At 46.6% G+C, this 19159-nt stretch overlaps 1 protein-coding gene across 6 annotated transcripts in view; it reads left to right on the forward strand.

The window, feature by feature from the left end:
* The first annotated feature begins 1595 nt into the window (after window positions 1-1595).
* Window positions 1596-19159, forward strand: part of SVIL (supervillin) — a 239004-nt gene continuing 221440 nt past the window's right edge. For 4 of the 6 annotated variants that reach the window (XM_061177718.1, XM_061177677.1, XM_061177708.1 and 1 more), the window contains exon 1: window positions 2520-2707. The gene's annotated coding sequence lies outside the window, so the exon portion shown is untranslated. Of the gene's footprint in view, window positions 1760-2519; window positions 2708-2962; window positions 3001-19159 lie in introns of those variants that run through there. The other 2 variants (XM_061177683.1, XM_061177693.1) reach the window with 2 other exon arrangements.

A 19159-nucleotide genomic window follows, 5' to 3' on the forward strand; every position in this document is an offset into this window, starting at 1 on the left:
GACTCTGTACTTAGGTATTAACAAACTGTAATGGGCTGGTTCTGAAATATCTGCTGGGTCAGGGTTCCAAATTGCTGATACATTCTCCAATATCCATTTCACACACTGGAGTGTTGTCCTGATCGTATTTCCGAGGACCCTGAGCTAAGAGGGCCGTATCGTTACTGGATTTTAAGTCCTTGCAGCTTTGAATCTCAGCCTTTCGGTGTGCGTGAGTCCACACACAGGCCAGCCTATGGGGAGGGTACAGGGATGAGTAGGGAGGAGGGAAGGCTGAGGCTCAAATTCTGTTCCAGGACCTTTGGGGCAGTGACGCTCCCTGTTTGTTATGGGCTGAGTTGTGTCCCCCGGCCCTGCCCCCCCCGACTCCCCCCCCAATTCATCTGCTGAAGCGCTAACCCCTAGTCCCTCAGAATGTGCCTGTATTTGGAGAGAGGGTCTATAAGGAGGTAACTTAGTTAACATGAGGTCTTATGGGTGGGCTGTCATCCAGTATGACTGGTGTCTTTAAAAGAGAACATTAGACACAGGCAGACACATAGAGAGGAGAGACCAGGCCAAGACAGAGAAGGCAGCCAGCCGTGAACCAAGGAGAGAGAGGCCTCAGAAGAAACCAACCCTACTGATGGACGCCTCCATCTTGGACTTCCAGCCTCCTGAGCCGTGAGAAAAGAAGCTTCTGTGGTCTAGGCCGCAGCGTCTGGTAGTTTGTGATGGCAGCCCTAGGAAGCTGACACGCTCACCTTTCACTCCTCCCATGGGGGCTGCCATGCCTAAGCTTGGTGCCTCAACAGGAAAGCAAGAGTCTGAACACTCAGAGGAAAAGAAGCAGGGATTGGAGGGAGATTAAGTGGGAACACCTGCTAGTGAAACAGACAAGTAGCACGAGTGGATTCCGCAAGTTTACGTTTAGCTGCTGCTTTGCGGATTACCAAGTACTTCACGCACCTGAACTGTTGAGTCTGCACAGCTGCCTGAGCCTCACCTGGCAGATGTAAAGAATGAGAAAGGGGGGAGGGTCTAGCACTCTGTGTCGTGACTAATCTCAGGTGGGCGGGCGATTCTGATCCGCGGAAGTGTGAAGTGTGAGAACCACGGAGAGAGGGGTTGGTCCCCCGTCAAGACGGCCAGGTCGGAGGGTGACGTGACTTTTTCACAGTTGTGAGCCGCGGGGCCAGGACGGTCTCCTTGACAACTGGCCCGGAGCGCCTGTGGCTGCAACCTTCGCACACGCCGGAGAGTTTTATCCCTGCATCTGCTGGGCACTCAGGGCGCCCGCTCGGGGTCTCTAAGGTCAGCGGCGCCCCTCGGGCTACACGCGGGACCGGAGCGCGGGCAGCGCGGCGACCCCCGGGGCCCCGGAGCCGCCGGGCGCGCGCGCGCGCGCGTCCCCGGGCCGGCGCGTGCGCGTGCCGAGGGGGTGGGTCGCGCCGGCCCCGCCAGCCTGGCTCGCGGTCCGAGCCACTCAGAACGCCCGGCGGCCGACACCCGGGGGCCCTACAACTACTACCCGGCGCCCGCCCGCCGCGCCGGGACTCGCGCGCCCGCACTCGGGGACGGAGGCGCCCGCTCGGCCCTGAGCCGCCTCGCAACTTGTCTGCTCGGGCAGCTGCGGCGCCGGGGCGCCGGACAGACTCTCCCGGGTCCCTCGCCGAGAGCCAGCTCGCGCGGGGACCAGCGTGCGCCCCCCGCCACCGTCGTCGCCGCGGGGAGCTGTGCGCCGGCTGCCGGCCGGCAGGTGGGCGAGCCCGCGGGCCAGGTGAGTGCGGGGAGGCGGGGCGCGCGCGTGGACGCGCTTGGCGGGGAACGCGGCCCTTCGCGCGTGGGTGTCCTTTCGGCTCCCCCCGGTGCCCCTCCACACTTGCACCCAGGACCTGGCGCAGGGCGGAGGCGGGGGGCGGGCGGGCTCACCTGCTGGAAGTGTGTTTACCCGGGCGAAAGAGCGAGTCATGGGCCAGCCACACCCCCCGGCCGGGGGGCCACGCGCCGGCCGACCTGGGGCTCCACCCGGGCTGCGACTGTCCCTGAAGCTCGCCCCAAGCGTCTTCCAAGTCCTAGGACCCGGGGGGGTGTGACAGGCCTCTGCCCTCCCCTCCGTCCCTTTAATTCGGGCGGAAGAGGGCTACTGGGAACGAGGACCCAAACTTTGTTTTCACACAGTGAAACTGACTTTCCGGGGCTTTTAAACTGGCCGTGCGCACGCGATTGATGGCGGGTTCCTGGGGACGCCTCCCGGGGGCAGGGCTGGACCGGCCGGCCCGCGAGTGGGGTGACTCCGGGCGCGCAGTGGCCCCGGGGCTCAGGGACAGCTCTGGTCCTCTTGGCCCGAGGTCGGGCCAGGACCGGGCGTGGCGGCCCGGGACGGTCCCGGTGCAATGGCCCCTACTCCCGAGGGGTGGCCGCGGGGGTCCCCGCGCTCGGCCGGGCTCCATGTTCCCGACCCACTCCGGCCCGGGGAGCTCCGGCCGGGTGGCCCGGCAGAGGGCGCCCGCTCCCGATCGTCGCGCGGACCGGCGGAGGGGAGGGGACTCGAGCGAGGCTCCAGGTGAGGAGCAGTGAATCATCCCGGGAGGGGGACTCGGTCCTCGCTCTGTGAAAGGAGTCAGGCAGTGGCCGTGGCGCTGCGGAGAGTCGGGGCTGCCCAGCTGCTGTCGGGCGGGGAGCGGCGATCGTGCCCCCGGAGGTCTGGGGAAAGCTCGGAAAGAAGGTGAGGAGCGTCCCTTCGCGCGGTGGCCGAGGGCGGGCACGGCCGCGCCGGGCTCCGGCCGGCAGACACTAGGACGCGCCGCGGCGCGCCCTCCTCCGGGGGCCGGAGGAGGGATCAGTTAGGCTCGGGCTCCGGGCGGTCCTGCCGGGGGCGGCGAGCGGGGAGGGGCGACCGATCCCCGGGCCGCCGCGATGGGGCGCTCCCGGGGGCCCGCGGGGTCCCGGCGCAGCAACAAAGGCGCGGCGCGGCCGCCGCTCCCACCCACTTCCGTCCCCGGCGCGCGCCGTCCGGAGGTACCGGCTGTCTCAGGATTTCCCTCCGCGGAGTTTCGGGAAGTTAGCGGGGCGGCCGTTTAGGCGGGCAGGAGGGGCGGCCCGGGGAGGGACACGCGTGTGCGTACAACTGCGACACTGCCGGCCTGCCCTCCCCACCGCCCGGGCCGCAGGGTCGCGCCGCCGCAGGGCCCCCGCGGGCGCTCGGTCCCCGCGCCGCGCGCCCGGCCGGCCCGCCGGGCCACGCCCCTCCCCGCGGGCTCCCGGAAGGGCGGGGCTTAGTCCCGGGGTGACAGCGGCGGCACGGGGCGCCCAGAGGGGAGCTCCAGAAGGCGGTGGTTGCATTCCTGTGAGTTAGCGGCCCGGCGGCTCCAGTCCAGGCCGCAGTCTGGGTCAGGTGCGGGGTTAAGCGCTTCTGGCCTCGGCAGTACAGCTCCGGTGCAGCCTTGACAGTTTGTTGCCATTGGAAGTTCCGCAGCAGGGGAGAGGACAGCGGCGAGAAAGGAGAGCTGCTTGTCCTCCCCCCGCCCCGTCCCCCGAGGTTATGCAAACCCCAGACTTAGGCACGAGTCTGTCATTGGAATGGTGGGGGCACCGTCTCCCCTGCGCGACAGACGTTTCCCGGGAGCTGGACCCAGAGGGGGTTCTGCCCAAGAGAAACCTGGGGCGCTCTGGTCTGGTGTGAAACCTTATCCCGCGGTAATCAGTGGATAGAATTCACGTTTTCTTATCTTATCTGCCGCCACTCCCTTCTGAAGTAGGAAAAGGCTTTCTGTGTGAGAGAATCTTGTATCCACTTGGGAAGGCTCTTCACCATTCGCTTTGAACCCTCCCAGCCCCCTCCAGAGCGGTGATTTCTATTTCACAGACGGGGAAACAGGCTTACAGAGGTTTCTGGGACCACGAGTCTGTCCTGCTCCAAAGGGTGATATTTGCTCATCCCAGTTCTGTGCAAAGGACGTTCCCGAAAAGTTGTTATGGGTTGCTGATTGAAGAGTCCGGGTACAGGCTGTAACCCCAGCTTCGGTTTGATCGTGTTCGTTATTAGGGATAGATTGACCTTGACCTGTGGCTGACTTTTCTGTGGCTCAAGGCCTCAACGAAACCAACTCTTAGTTTATTTCTTTTTAGTTATTTATTTTGGCCGTGCTGCACAGCTTGTGGCATCTCAGTTCCCCAACCAGGGATTGAACCTGGGCCACGGCAGTGAAAGCCCAGAATCCTAGCCACTAGGCCACCAGGGAAGTCCCCCAACTCTTAGTTTAAAGCTTAAGGTATATGAAGACAAGTAAAACCACTTAGAATTATCTGACAGCTCCAAAGAGAGTCAGAAACAGCTGTCCTTTGCTTTGTGTGGTGTCTCATTAGGCAGGTGGGCCTGGGGTCAGGAGCTCTATGTAGCTCGGAGCTCTGTGGGCCTTCCCTGCAGGAAAGAGCAGCAGTGCCTACCCTGTCTAAGCTCTGTGACTTTGCCACCGCGCTGAATGTGTATTTAAAATGCCTTGGAAATGCAGCCAGCCTTCATTAACTGCCTGATGGGTTATGACTCTAAAATTCCTTTTAGACATCTGAGATCATCTCCACATCTTTAGACATTATTGAGCTCAAGTTTATAATATGGGGCGGTGGTGTTGTCTTGAACGTACTGAAAGTGTATCGCCGTAAAGAAAGATGTTGTTTGAAACCCTGGAATGACAGTTCTGACTCAGAATGTCCTAGGGCAGGGCCAGTTGTGGAGACAGTGAGGCATGATAATTAAGGGCAGGCTTCGAATGCCACATCCACCGTTTATAGGTCTGTAGCGTTGGGCAAGCTGCTCAGCTTCTCTGAGCTTCACTTTCCTCTTTTAGGGCAGGAATAATCACAGCAGCACCTGGTTTCAAGCTGCAAGGCTTAAATTTGGTCATTCATATAAGGTACTTAGTAGTGCAGAGCCTAGGAGGTAGTAGCTGCCCAACAAGTGTTAACTAATAATGATGATATTTAAGAACAGACTCTTTCTTTCTTCCCTTCCCTTGTCTAGAGAGGCAAAATAGTTGATAGTTGAACTTGATCTTCTTGGTTCATACAGCGAGGTGATGCACTTAGCGGTTCTTCCTTCTTGTCAGCAAGTGCTGTGTGTGCGTGTGTTGGGGGGCAGGGTGGTAGTGATGGAAAACTTTGTCTCGTTGCCCAAGGAATTTACAAGGGGCTCCGGAACCATCGGGCTTTCCTCCTAGTGTTACCACTGTGTAATTTTGCGGCCAGCCCTCCAGCCATTTCTCTTTCCTTTAAATTTGAAGCCAGTATCTTAATAGCCATGATGACAGGACTTAAAAAAGCAAGCTCAAAACCAAACAAGCTGGAGAAAAGGAAGCAGGTCTTCTCTTTGTTCATTCACTAGCCATTGACAACACTAAAGAGAATATCTGCGTCTGTGAAAATTGTGCTGGCCCGACCTTGGCAAGTGGGACCATTACTTGGAAAATAGAAGATTGTCTGGAGTCTGTTTAAAGAGGAGCCACGAAATGGACAGAGGAGGGAGGAGAGTTTGAGATAACATTTCAGAACTGTCTACTCAAATATGGTGACCTATATATGATCTGAAAATTGCCAAACTAACATTTGGAAGGTGACACAGAGAGGTCTGGTTATGTCCAGTTAAGCTGCACAACCAGCGAACGACCAGGATAGCTATTTCACATGTTAAAAAATCTTGGAAGCTTTTCAGTTTAGCGACAAGTGGAGAAATAGTTGTTTTTAATATACTATGTCAAGTTGTTGATGAAAGACCCCTGAACGTTGCTATTTCCTAGTTCTTGATTTTGCATTTATCTTTTAAATAATCATCCAGGGCGAAAGCACTGGAAACCTTATAATGTTATTAAACACCACCCGATCGTGAAAGTTGTCACCAAGAAGGGCATGGCATGGAGTCCAGGGAGGGATTGCCCTTGAAAGCTAAACATAGATTTTCCATTTGGGTTCGAAATGCAGCTTTCTCCCACATGGCAAAATGATCTGTGTGTGTAAGCAGGGGATGGAACATAAAGGGTTAGCAGCAGGGTTTCTCCCCTTTTGTGCATCTGGCTTCATTTGTAGCTACTTGTTGAGTTTCCAGGGCGGAAGAAAGAAGCAGCTGTAGGGCATGCGCCAGACCTGCGCTGGGCTGTCGCTACCATTGTAGGGAAGATGAACGGGCAGCGTTATTTTGGATCACATAGCAGCGTGTTCAAAAGCATCTTGCATTCCCCAGCTGTTCCACAACTTCTCCGCATATGGGAGAGAACTTGCCAGCTGCTGGGGCAACTGTGCTTAAGTTTTCTGCTTTTGAGCAGTCCCCAAGGAAGGTAAAAATCTGCAGATGCCTTTGTTAAACTGTAGCCATCATAAAGAGTCTTGTTTGTTTCTGTTATGTCAATGTTATTCCAGATAGAGCCTCTCAGGGGAGAAGGTTTAAAAGGAAATGTCAGAATTAACATTTTTTTCCGAATAGAGTTTTTTTGAGGATGACCAATGTGTATATAGTTTTTCCCTACTTAAAACCTAGGTCGCTTTTCTATTTCATTGACTAACAAAGAAACGGGTCTCATATTAAAACTAAATGTGTTTTTTTTTAATTGCTGTATCCATCAAGGTTAATCATATACATTTTTCTGTTGGTGAAATGTATAAAAGTTACAATGTGTGTCCAGAGGGTGCTCTTTTGTTTTCAGAAGATGAGGGTATTTTGCATCTGTTAGAGCCAGGAGGTGATTTGCCCACACCCCTTACCTTATCGGTGAGAAAACTGGTTTCCAAGAAGTTGTTACTGTTACTTATCTGAGATGATTTGGCTGTTACTTATCTGAGATGATTTGGCTCTGTGGTTTACTTCAGCAAATCTTAGGTTGAGTGTTTACAAGGCAGCAGGCCTGAAGGTGAACAAGGGCTTGGGCCCAGCCCTGGATGGACTCACAGCTCAGAAACAGCAGACATAAACAAGTACAATATGAGGGCTGTAATAGAGGCAGCATCTTTTTTTTGTGAAAGTGCCTCTTCAGGAAGCTTTTTGTGTAATCCCATTGGTGTTGTCACCATGTCTGCTCAAATAAAGCCGAGGAGGAGGGTCTGGGTACCGGAAGATAGAAGAAGCATTATAAGGTTATAAGCATTATAAATGTTGAGTACGTGTACTAACAAGAGAAGGCCTTGCCTGTGCGTGTAGACACACCTGTCTCTACCTGCGCCCCCCTGGCCCCTGACTCCTGCCCAGCACTCGAAAGCATCTTGCCTCCTAATTCCTGTGAATGGAGGTGAATGAATGGCCTCTAGCAGCTACAAGCGTAAATCCAGTCCCTTACAGGGACTGAGTCAGCTTCAATCCCTTTGTTCTAGAAGAGGTTATAAAGTAAACCTCGATCACTTGGACACGTGTGAAAGCCTCAGACACCGATGCTCGTCTCACTCTTAGGGGCTCTTGTGCTGGAAACGGCTGTGGCTTCAGCTCACCCAGCAACCCAGAGTTGCCGAGTTAGACCCACAATTCTAAGCCCTTTAATCCCTTTCTGGGCGCCATGGACACATTCGCGTATCTTTTACTTCATCCCTTTTGCACAGGAATCTTAGATTTTTGACAACGTTTCGGCCTTCGGTTGGTTTAGCTGCCATTTTCTTTTGAGACTCTCAGGAACTCTGTTTCGTTCTCAGGGCTGATGACCCGGGGGCGGGGGTGGGTGGGCTGTATTGTACAGAAGGGGAAACAGGCTCTGCCTGCCGTTGAGAACCCTGCCTGGGCTAGGACTAGAATCACAAGGTCCTGCCTCAGGACTCAGCGCCCTCACTGGCCAAGTCTTGGAAGGGTCAACGTGCTCAAAACTAGAGGATGAGTCCTCTCCTTCTGGAGACTTCGCTATACTTGCGCTGACTGCAGTGGTCCTCGCTGGGTTCTTTCCCTGGGATAACTCTCTTCCTTATTACACTTCTCTGCACGTTATAATTGTTTATTCATCATGTTCTGTTTTCAAGTCTTGGCTCTTGAGCACAGCTGCCAGCTTTCTTTTTTTTTTCCCCTTTATTTTTTAAATTGAACTGTAGTTGATTTACAATGTTGTGTTAGTTTCAGGAGTACAGCAAAGTGATTTACTTTTCTATATATTTATATATAGATATAGATACAGATAGATATAAATCTATTGTTTTTCAGCTTATTTTCCATTATAGGTTATTAGAAGATGTTGAGTAGAGTTCCCTGTGCTATACAGTAGGACCTTGCCGTTTATCTATTTTATATATAGTGGTGTGTATCTGTTCATCCCAAATTCCTAATTTATCCCTCCTCTCCTTCCCCATTGGTAACCGTAAGTTTGTTTTCTATGTCTGTGAGTCTTTTTCTGTTTTTTAAATACAGAAATGATGGATGATCTCTAGGTCCATCCAGCTTTCTGACACAGTCACCCCTCCCTCCTATCACACACGTGCACACCTGTGCACATACCCACACCCCTACACACACCTGCAGGCACACAGAGGCCCAGCATGGTAATTGGACCTGTTATCCTTCTCCAGCCGGCTCAGCTCCTTTCAGAAGGAGACTTCACGTTAACTGCATTGAAGTATTTATCCCTGTTTGATGCTCTGGACGCTACACAGTTCTTGCTGGATGTCAGATATTCACGGATGGTCAGAGTTATCGCGTCCTCCTTTTCACAGGGGGGCCGTTGGGAAGTGAGCCGGCTCCCTCGGTCGTGGGGACCAGGTAGTGCCTTCAGCATCGTGCTGCTTAGAGGCTGGAAGCAGCAGCCACTTCCCTGTAGGAGGAAGAAGCTGATGTGCTTTGGGGGTGCAGCCATGAGGCCCCTCCTGGGCCCAGGACTCCCCCGGGTGCCCTGTGCAGCCGCGGTTTTGCTCCCCGTATGCCTCCAACAGCACCCCCCAAACGTAGGTAGTTTTCCGCTCCTTCTGGGACCCTGTGTTTCCTCTTTGATGCCTGCCCCTCCTGCTCCTGGTCTGTTGCCACGCAGTCTCTGGTGTCAGGTGTCTTAGGGACGCTTTGCCTTGGATGCCCTTATCTCCATCTGTCATTGGTGTTTAGTTGCTTCCCCCCACTAGCCAGCCTGCCCTTTGACACGGGGTGGCTTTTCCCCCTTGCTGTCCTTGCTGCTGACTTCTGTCGGCTTTTCCTCTGGCTGCTCCTGCGGCCCTGTTACGGCTCCCCCTCTCTCGGCTCCTTGCTGCCCCTTTGTGTGTGCGCTTCCCCAGGCCTCCCTTACGTGGCTTTGTTCCTGTCCTGCCCTTTCTCTCTTCCTCCCCTCCCTCACCCCACCCCTTTTTAACCCTCTTCATTCGTTTTACTGAGATGTAATTGACATACCAGCTTCAGTCCTACAACATAATGATTCAGTACTTGCATGTATCACGAAATGATCACAGTAAGTCTAGTTAACATCTGTCACCACACATAATGACACATTTTTTTTTCTTGTGCTGAGCACTGTTAAGATTTACTTTCTTAGTCCCTTGCAGATAGACAGTCCTTCCTCCCCTTCTTTGACAGTGCTTCCTGAGAAGTAGATTCTTTCTCCTTTATTTTTTCAAACCCACAATTTGCAGGCCCTTCTGTCTTTGTCCCAAGCCAATCGTGTTTGGCTGTCACCTGCATCAGGTATAATCGTGACATACATTATATACGCTATCACAGTTTTTATTTAGATGTTTGAAAAAAAAAAAAAAAAGTGGTTCTTGGAATTGAAACTTGGAAACACCAGTCTTGAAACTGGTCAAGTCAGGGAATTTCAAAGGGTTGAACTTTGGGGGTAATGGTTTTGAGATTTATTTTGGCTCTCCTTTCACATGGCAGTGCCGTGAAAGTCACTGAAACATGAGCTTGTTTTTGGATAACCTCTTCCTTGCAAATGGAAATTGTACATACACAGAGCAGAATTAACATTTGCTTCCCCCCCCCCCCTTCAAATTATATTTCTGAAAGATCTTGAAAGGAAGTTGAGTTTGTACTGTGTGGCCAGTCTGGCTTGTGTGTAAGTTCTGAATGATTGGTCATCTCGAGTCTGTGCTGTTCCAGAGGCTCATGGGGGGGTATTTCCTAGCGGTGATCCCTCGTCCATGAAAATATGCTGGAGAGGAGGTCTGGGGAGATCCTTCACAGATTCACCCTGATTTGGGACTCTTTATTTTTCTCTACAAAGCTACGAACACGGAGGGGTATCCTTATGGTCAGCATAGAACAGGTTGGCTGTTGGGAAGCAGTGGGGAAGGATGCCTTGAGCCAGGGCTGCAGGGAGAGCATCTGGGGTGCGGCCCCTGCTAGGCGGTGTTCCCCATGAGCCCTGGAGCCCTTGCACCCTGCTCTCCTTTTTTTTTTTTTTTTAATTCTGAAAAACAAAGGGAAAGGATGCTTACCTGTGCCAAAATGGAGTTTGCTTCTAGACCTTCCCAATTAAAAGGGAGCCCATTTTTCTGCCCTGGTAGATAGGGAAGTCTGCTTAGAACATTGGAATAGGAGCTTATGTTCCTATAGACTCACCCAGACCAAGGGATCTTTGTTTCAGCAATGTTCTGTAAGTGGTATCCAGCAGAATCTTGATGTGGTCATCAGGTTCAGTTCATGTAATCTAGTAATCTGTCTATAACAACACCTGGGGAAAGGTTTTTAAAATTGGGATTATATAGAAAACAAGACATGAAAGTGATCAGTCAGACTGTTGATTCATTCACTGGTTTGGTCAGCAAACATCTGTTAACCACGTGTGTGTGCACGTGTGTGCGGGCTTGGCATTGAGAATACAGAGCGAATCCTGCCCTCATGGGGCTTACAGTCGGAGATGGCTTTGCCAGCACGGGAACGTGTTGTAGGTGAGATGGAAGTACATTCCAGGTGTAACGGGGCACACAGGATGCAGTGGTGGGCGTGGTGATGCTGCTGATTATAGCAGCGTTGAGGATCAGCTGGGACCGTGCGTCGGGATCTATGCATCTGGCTTGACTTGACGTGCTGGGCGTCTTTTAATCAGCACCATCTCTGAGCTGAAGCCTTGATAGGTTAAGTACCTCAAATGAGAGAAGACAGTAAGTAGTCAGGTCTGGGTTTGAATTCAGATCCCAAGTCATAAACTTTATGCAATCAAGGAGACACCAGGTCAATGTCTTGTAGGTTTACTTTTCCTTCTGTGTCCATCTGCACCGCTGCATGTAACAAAGGAAGAAGAAAACCTGGAGAGCCATGCGGTTACAGGATGTCCAGTGGGGGTCTAGACTTCCTCCACTGTCCCATAAAGGATGTACTGGTGGAGACAGTGACTCTGAGTCTGCAATTATGCATTTTCTCAGAGTGTCCTTTATACTCAGTGTTTTGCCAACTGTATTTCTAAAGAGGCTTTCTTTTCGCTCTGCCAGGCTTTGCAGAAACGGGCTGCCAGGCTTATTGTCGCCCGGGAGGGACTGTACTCCACAGCACTCTGCCTCTTTTTGTGGTGCTGTGTGTCGCAGCCAGCAGCCTCTGGTGTCCGCCTTGCTGTTCTCAACCGTGTCTGGGGGAGGAAAGTGCTTCTATTTCAGGCCTGTTGAAGGGAAGAGGGACTTCCTCACTATCAGAAGCATATCTGTGTGTGAGCCCTCAAGTCTCATCTTCACACCCAGCGTGGTGTAGACGACACTGCTCTTATCTTCAATGCCTTTCAAGGATCAAACGTCTGTATTTCTGATAAAACCCAGTCGTGATTTTAAGAATACTGGCCAGGCAGGTTGGTGAAACCTATGATTCTTGGAGATAAAGAGAGGCTTGAGAGGGAAGCTGGACCAGCTTTCTCTCAGAGGGAGTTTGTGGGGACCCAGAGTGGCCTTTCAGGATGGATCACTCTGGGGCTCAGGAAGAAACTTGGACGAGGGTAGTCTGCTTCAGGGTTGTGTCTATATGTCCGGTTTCAGATGTGGCTCTTAATAGGAGTGTAAGTGGAAAGACAGTCCTCTGTTCCCGAACTCTGTGCCATGAGGAGAAAATGCCATGCTTGAAAATTTGGAGGTAAACATGCTTTCTTTTTTGAAGAGCTGCGATTTTTAATCTGTTGGACTTTAAGTCCAAGAGCTCTAAGAAAAAGGCCAAGAACCTACCTTCCTAGAAAAATTGATAGACCGTGACCTCAAGTATAAAGAACTTATTTCAAGCAATGTTAAACTGTTTGCTTCCCATACCTAAAAATGAATCTGACGTAAGACTTTTAAGTAAGATATATGTGGTATGTAGATATATGTGTCTGTGTGTGTGTGTGTATATATATATATATTCTTATTCTTATATTCTTATTCTGACCCCAGAATTATCCAGTTATCTGTTGAAAAACAGTCATCGTCATACAGTTCTGACATTGAATTTCCAGAAAAAAGAAAGGCATATTATATGCTCGACAAGAAAATTATATAGTAGAAAAATGTTTCAGTTGATTATTTATGTAAACCCAACATCTGTGTGTTTTTTTAAAAAAAAATTTAATCACTTCTTAAGAAAACTAAAAGCTTTCATCATGTGGCATTTTTTTTCTATACTTGGTTCTCCCAGTGTTGGAAGGAAACAGCAGGCAGTGAAAGCACTTTATTTTTTTCCATGAACAAATTAGTTCCATCGCTAATGTCTAGGCTTCTTGGGAAAAAAACAAACAAAGAAAACCTTAGAGGAAACTGCAAATTTACTGTGGAAAACTTCCCACTTTCATTTTGAGCACAGACACTGGTTCTAGGTTCAAGTAGTAGTATCCTTTATCTGATGGTAGAGCCACTAACATTTATAAACCCACTTACATGTTTTTTGCCCCATAAGCATAGTTTGCAATACAGTCTGCCCTTGGTATTCTCGGGATTCCCGCATATGCAGATCCGCGATTGGTTGAATCCGCAGATGCGGAACCCAGATGTAGAGGGCCGACTGTACACATTTTCTACTCCATTACTTCCCATTTCAGCTAAAAGTCTCCTTCATGAAGGTAAGTGCTGTGTTTGCAGAATCATCACCCAAACCTTTTTCTCTTTGGTTGCCAGATCCACACGGATTGCTGATAGTTACCCCAGAATGGCTTTTCTATTTCATTTTGGTGTCCCATTTCCCAAATGCTTTCCCCATTGTTTTCGAATCTAGGGAGAGCTGGGGAGAGTTAATGAGCTCTGAAGGAGTTGCCCCCATTGTGTTTAGGCTTACCGAATTAGTTATCCTCACTCAGTGTAGGTAAATACGAGGATGCCTGTGGATTTAATATTTTTTTTTAGTTTCTGTATAGATAGGAGAGTGGAGACAATTTAAAAGATGAAAAGACTCTTCAGATAATTTTTCTCAAGATGGGTTCCTGTTATTATTACTATTATTATTATTCCCTAAAGTATCATTCATAGTCTGGTAGGACAAACAGCCCTTTCTAAGAGTAATGCCTTCTTGTTAGTGAATACTGGAAGTTTCAGTTAAAGTGCTATGAACATGACTCGTCATGAATAATCATCGTTTGAATTTAGGAGATACTTATTTAAGCTTATACATATAGGAGCACTTTTACGTGCAGGGCACTTTCACATTGCTAATGTCACTTAATCATAACCACCGATTGAAGTAGGTAGTGTTATTCCCATTTCACAGAAGAGCAGTATTGAGGCTCACAGAGGTGAAGGACTGGTCAGAATCATTTATCTAGCGGGTGACAGGATAGAGATTTAAACCTAGGTCTTCTGACTCCAAGGTACATTGAGCTTCCAGTGTGCTAAGCCAGTAAATAAATGGCAGTGATATTGTACTGAATGGCACATGAGTAATGGGAGATTCCAGAAAGGCAGCACAATGCTAATGTAAAATTTTAAGAATAAAGCTATCAAAGTAGGATTGGAGTTTTTAGTGCTTTTAAGTCCACATTGGGTTTAGAGAATAGGATTCAAGTATTTGCCTGCTTTCTGCTGAAGACGTTGATTGTCCCAGATCTGTGTCTAACATAGTGAAAGCACTGTTTTTTGTTTTTGTTTTGCTGTTGTTTTAATGTGTGCATTCTCCAACTGCCATTGCCACTGTTCTCTTTCTTTCTTTCTCTCTTTCCTTCTTCCTTCCTCCCTCCCTCCCTCCCCCCCCCCCCCCCCGCCCCGCCTTCTTTCTTTCTTTCCTTTCTTTCTTTCTATAGCTTTATTGAGGTATGATGTTGCCACTGTTTCTTAACTTTCTAACAGGGTTTTGGGTGAAAGTTTGGGCCTGTGTTAAGCCAAAATCTCTTGACTTCTTGGGCTTTATGTAATATAGTCTTAGAAAAATTACTCAAACTTTTTTTCTTGTTACTGCACTTTCTGTTCCTTGCAGAGAAATCTCTTCAGTAGTAATTTGGGAAATTTTTGAGCTTTATAAAAGCTTATAGTTGCTGACACAATATTGAGTGCATAAATCTGAAAAGGAGAAGAATAGTGGCTTGATATTTGACAGTTTTTTTTAAAAATAAATTTATTTATTTATTTATTTATTTATTTATGGCTGTGTTGGGTCTTCGTTTCTGTGGGAGGGCTTTCTCTAGTTGCGGCGAGCGGGGACCACGCTTCATCGCGGTGCGCGGGCCTCTCACTGTCGCGGCCTCTCTTGTTGCGGAGCACAGGCTTCAGACGCGCAGGCTCAGTAGTTGTGGCTCACGGGCCCAGTTGCTCCGTGGCATGTGGGATCTTCCCAGACCAGGGCTCGAACCCGTGTCCCCTGCATTGGCAGGCAGATTCTCAACCACTGCACCACCAGGGAAGCCCGATATTTGACAGTTTTTACCCCCCAGTTACCTCTTGATTTTCCATACTAATAGGAGGAACCAATGACCATGATCATTGAAAATAATAATACCTTGAACTTAAGTATTTTTTTTAATAGTTTCACATGCATCTCATTTAAATTCTTTTTGCACTCTATATGATGAACTGGGCTTGTCTATCTTTCTTTTTTAGTTGAGGAAATTAAGGGTCACAAAGAAAAATGTTCTACTCAAGATCATAAAGGAAGCAGGTACTAGGGTCTGGCCTGGATTCCATGTCGTCTCTTAGCCCTGTTTTTTCACTCTTGATTTAATTAGGTCAATAACAAGTGATATTTTCCAATGGGGTTTTTAAAGATACTTAAAATATCAATATTTTTAATATATTTCCCACAATTTAAAACTTTCTTATAAAGCTGTTCAACTTCTTCCTTTCACTCTTAATCCATTATGAGTTGGAAGGCAACAGCTGTTAGAAGAATGTCAGTGACCACTATAAATAAAGTAAACATCTTCATTGAGGGTTAGAAGGAAAAGTATTGGCTGAGTTCAGTGGTGTGTCAGGATATTCAGTGATCAGAATAGAGATACTGGCATGCTTTGCTGTTGAAGATCTTGACCTTCCCCATCCTTACTGAGATTATTCAAGCAGATGTGCTGGAAAGCTAATCTCTGTACCAGGAGTGTTTACTGACTAGTCTGTGCTGGTGGGAAAGGAATTAATGTTTACTGATCATGCATTCTGGAGTAAGCTGTGTGCTAGGCATTGTCTATACATTACGGTAGCTCTTAACGTAGTCCCACAGATGAGTACCTTAAGTCTCAAGAAATTTAAATCTAAGTGGTGGAGCTGGTGTTATTTCTAGGTCTATAAGGTGAGTAAATCCAGATTCTTTCAACTCTACTATCTCTAAATTCTGTGATTTATTTTTTAAGATTAGCTTTCCTAAAGTTACCTTCTCCTCTAACTCCTGGTTAGCCTGGAAGCCAGACAGAAGTATACAGGCATTCCTTGGAGATATTGCAGGTTTGGTTCCAGACCTGTGCCGTAAAGCAAGTACCACAATAAAGCGAGTTACATGAATTTTTTGTTTTCCCAGTGCGTATAAAAGTTTTGTTTACAATATACTGTACTCTGTTAGGTGTGCAGTAACATTATGTCTAAAAAAACAATGTACATGGTTTAATTAAAAAACACTTTCTTGCTAAAAAATGCTAACCATCATCTGAGCCTTCAGCAAGTTGTAGTAGTAACATCAAAAGATCACTGATAACAGATCACCAAACAAATATAATAATGAAAAAGTTTGAAATATTGCAAGAATTACCAAAATGTGACACAGAAACATGAAGTAAGCAAATGCTGTTGGAAAAATGGCACCAATAGACTTGATTGATGTAAGGTTGCCACTTGCATCAGTATCAGTTTGTAAAGAACACAGCATCTATCAAGTGCAATAAAGCAACATGCAATAAAATGAGGTATGCCTGTACCAGTTATGATGATACCAGTAAGAAGCCAAAAGAAAAATTTGCTAGAGGTTGACTGAATATGGATTGTCGATCCATTATGATTAGGTAGAGCAGTGCCTCTTAGACCTTAATGTGCATACAGATCACCTGGGGATCTTGTTCAAATCTTTTCTACATTTACTGATTTTCTGTCTACTTGTCCTATTAAATACTGAGAGAACAGTATTGACATATGTGACTGTTCTTTTGAATTGGCCTTTCTTCTTGAAGTTCTATCAGTTTTTGCTTCATGTGTTTGGAAGCATGCTTGTTAAGTTGAATAGATATTTAGAATTGTTAAGTCCTATTGATGAACTGGACATTTTTCATTATGAAGTGACTTTCTTTATACCAGATGATAATCTTTGCTCTGAAATATCCTTTGTCTGTTAGCATGGTATATCTTTTTCCATCCTTTTACTTTAAACCTGTTTGTGTCTTTATATTAAAGTGCATTTCTTGTGGGTAGTATGGGTTTTGGATCTTGCTTTTGGTTTTCCAATTTGACAATATCTGTCTTTTAATTGGTGTTTTAGACCATTTACATTTAATGTAATTACTGATATCATTAGTTTGGAGTCTGTAATCTTGCCTTTTTTTTTTTTAAATTTATCCTGTCCTTTATTCTCTTTTCCTGTTTTTCTGCTTTCTTTTGCATTATTTGAGAATTTTTTACGATTCCATTTTCACGCCTTTGATGGATTATTAGCTCTATCTCTTTGCTTAGTTATTTTAGTAGTTGCTTTAGTGTGTACAGTATACATCTTTAATCATCTACCTTTAAGGGATGTTATACTACTTTTCCTATATTATAAGAACCTTTCAATAGTGTACTTCCATCTTGGCCTTTGTATTATTGTTGTCATACACTTTACTTTTATATGTGTAATTAACTCCACATAAATTATTATTTTTGTTTTAGAAGTCACTTCTCTTTTAAAAAGATTTAAATAATAAGAAAAAAAGTCATATATTTACTTAGGTAATTGCCATTTCTAGTGTTCTTCATTCCTTTGTGTATATCCATATTTCTACCTGGTATCATTTTCCTTCTGCTTAAAAGGCCTTCCTTTAACATTTTCTGTTATGCAGGACTGCTGCTAATGAGTTCTTTCTACTTTTATATATCTGATAATGTCCTTATTTGCCTTCATTTTTGGAATATATTTTTTCAGGGTGTAGAATTCTAGATTGACAGTTTTTTCCTTTCAGTTCTTTAAAGATGTTGCTTCACTGTCTTGTCACTTACATTGTTTTTGACATAAAATCTGCTATCATCGTTATCTTTCTTCCTCTATGATGTGTTCTTTTTCACCTGATTGCTTTTAAGATTTTTTTTTTTATCACTGGTTTTGAGCAATTTATGATGTGCCTTGGTATTTATTTCTTATACTTGGGGTTAGTTGAGCTCCTTGTTTTTTTGGGGGCTTATATTTTTCTTAGATTTGGAATATTTTCAGTCATTATTTCTTCAAATATTTTTTCTACCCCTCCTCTGCCATGAGGGCTCGAATTTCATGTATATCAGAATGCCTGAGCTATCTCTACAGCTCATTCATGCTCTGTTCATTTTTTTTTTTAACTCTTTTTCTTTTCTCATTTCAGATGTTTCTATTGCTGTCTTCAAGTTCACTAATCTTTTCTTCTGCAATGTCTATTCTACCATTAGTCTTATCCAGTGTGTTTTTCATCTCACATGTTGTAGATTTCATCTCTATAAATTTCACTTGTGTTTTATAAATTCATGTCTCTATTTAAAATCTTGAATCTCTGTCCTTGCCTGATAATTCTAATATCTGTCTTAATTCTGGGTCAGTTTTAATTGTTTGATATTTCCCCTCATGGGTTGGATTTTCTTGCTTCTTTGCATGCCTAGCATTTTTTTTTTTTAATTGGATGCCAGACATTGTTATTTTTATCTTCTTGGGTTCTGGATATTTTTGTATCACTATAAATATTCTGGAGCTTCTTTTTGGACCATAGCTAAATTAGTTGGGGACAAGCAATTCTTTTGTATCTTGCTTCTGAGGCTTAGCGGGGAAGGAACTGGAGCAGTGCTCAATCTAGGGCTAATATTTCACCCTAAAAAGGCAAGATCTTCCTGAGTACTTAATGCTGCTGATTTATGAGGTTTTCCAATCTGTCTGGTGGAAATAGGTACTATTCTTGGCCCCGTGTGAGCACCAGACAGTGATACGTCTAATCTATCCTGGTATTTTTTTCCCAGCCACAGATAGTTTGCCCACACACATGCAGTGATCAGTATTCTGCTGAATACTCAAGAGTGACTTTTTTTTTTTCCTTTTTAAGATTTTTTTTTTCCACACACACACACTGTATTTTATTTTTACAAGAGATAAATAGACTGACACCAAGCATTGTACATGCATGACCACAACAAAAGCAACAATGATTTCAATTACCAAACACGAAACACACTCATACTATGTCATAATATTGACATTCAGTCTGGTAATCCTCCACTGTAACAGCTCCTTTACTTTGCAGTGAAAATTGATTTGTATATTTCGAGAGTGACTTTTGCAGATATCTGGAGTTTTCTCTCTGTGCAGCTTTCTGCTCTTCCCTACAGACTCTAGCTGCCTTGGTCTTCCTAGACTCTTAGCTCTGTATCCTCAACTCAGGGAATCTACTGGGCTCTTCTTGGATTCTCTCTCTCTGTGTCTTGGCCAGGAAATCTCTTAAGGCAATAAGCTGGGATACTCATAGGCTCACCTCATTTGCTTCCTGGTGTCTTGTCTCCTGAAAGCCATTATTTCATATATTTTGTCTGGTTTCTTTTCCCTTCCCCCCACCCTCTGTCTTTTTGTAGGGGCAGGGATGTGTTTATTTGTTTTTGCTTGTCTCAGGCAAAGGCTTAAATCTGTTTCCTATTATTTCATATTGGCCAAACCAGGGATTTTCAATAAAATTCAGATTCTGTTCAG

This window comes from Eubalaena glacialis, chromosome 2 (assembly GCF_028564815.1).
Source record: "Eubalaena glacialis isolate mEubGla1 chromosome 2, mEubGla1.1.hap2.+ XY, whole genome shotgun sequence".
Classification (NCBI taxonomy): domain Eukaryota; kingdom Metazoa; phylum Chordata; class Mammalia; order Artiodactyla; family Balaenidae; genus Eubalaena; species Eubalaena glacialis.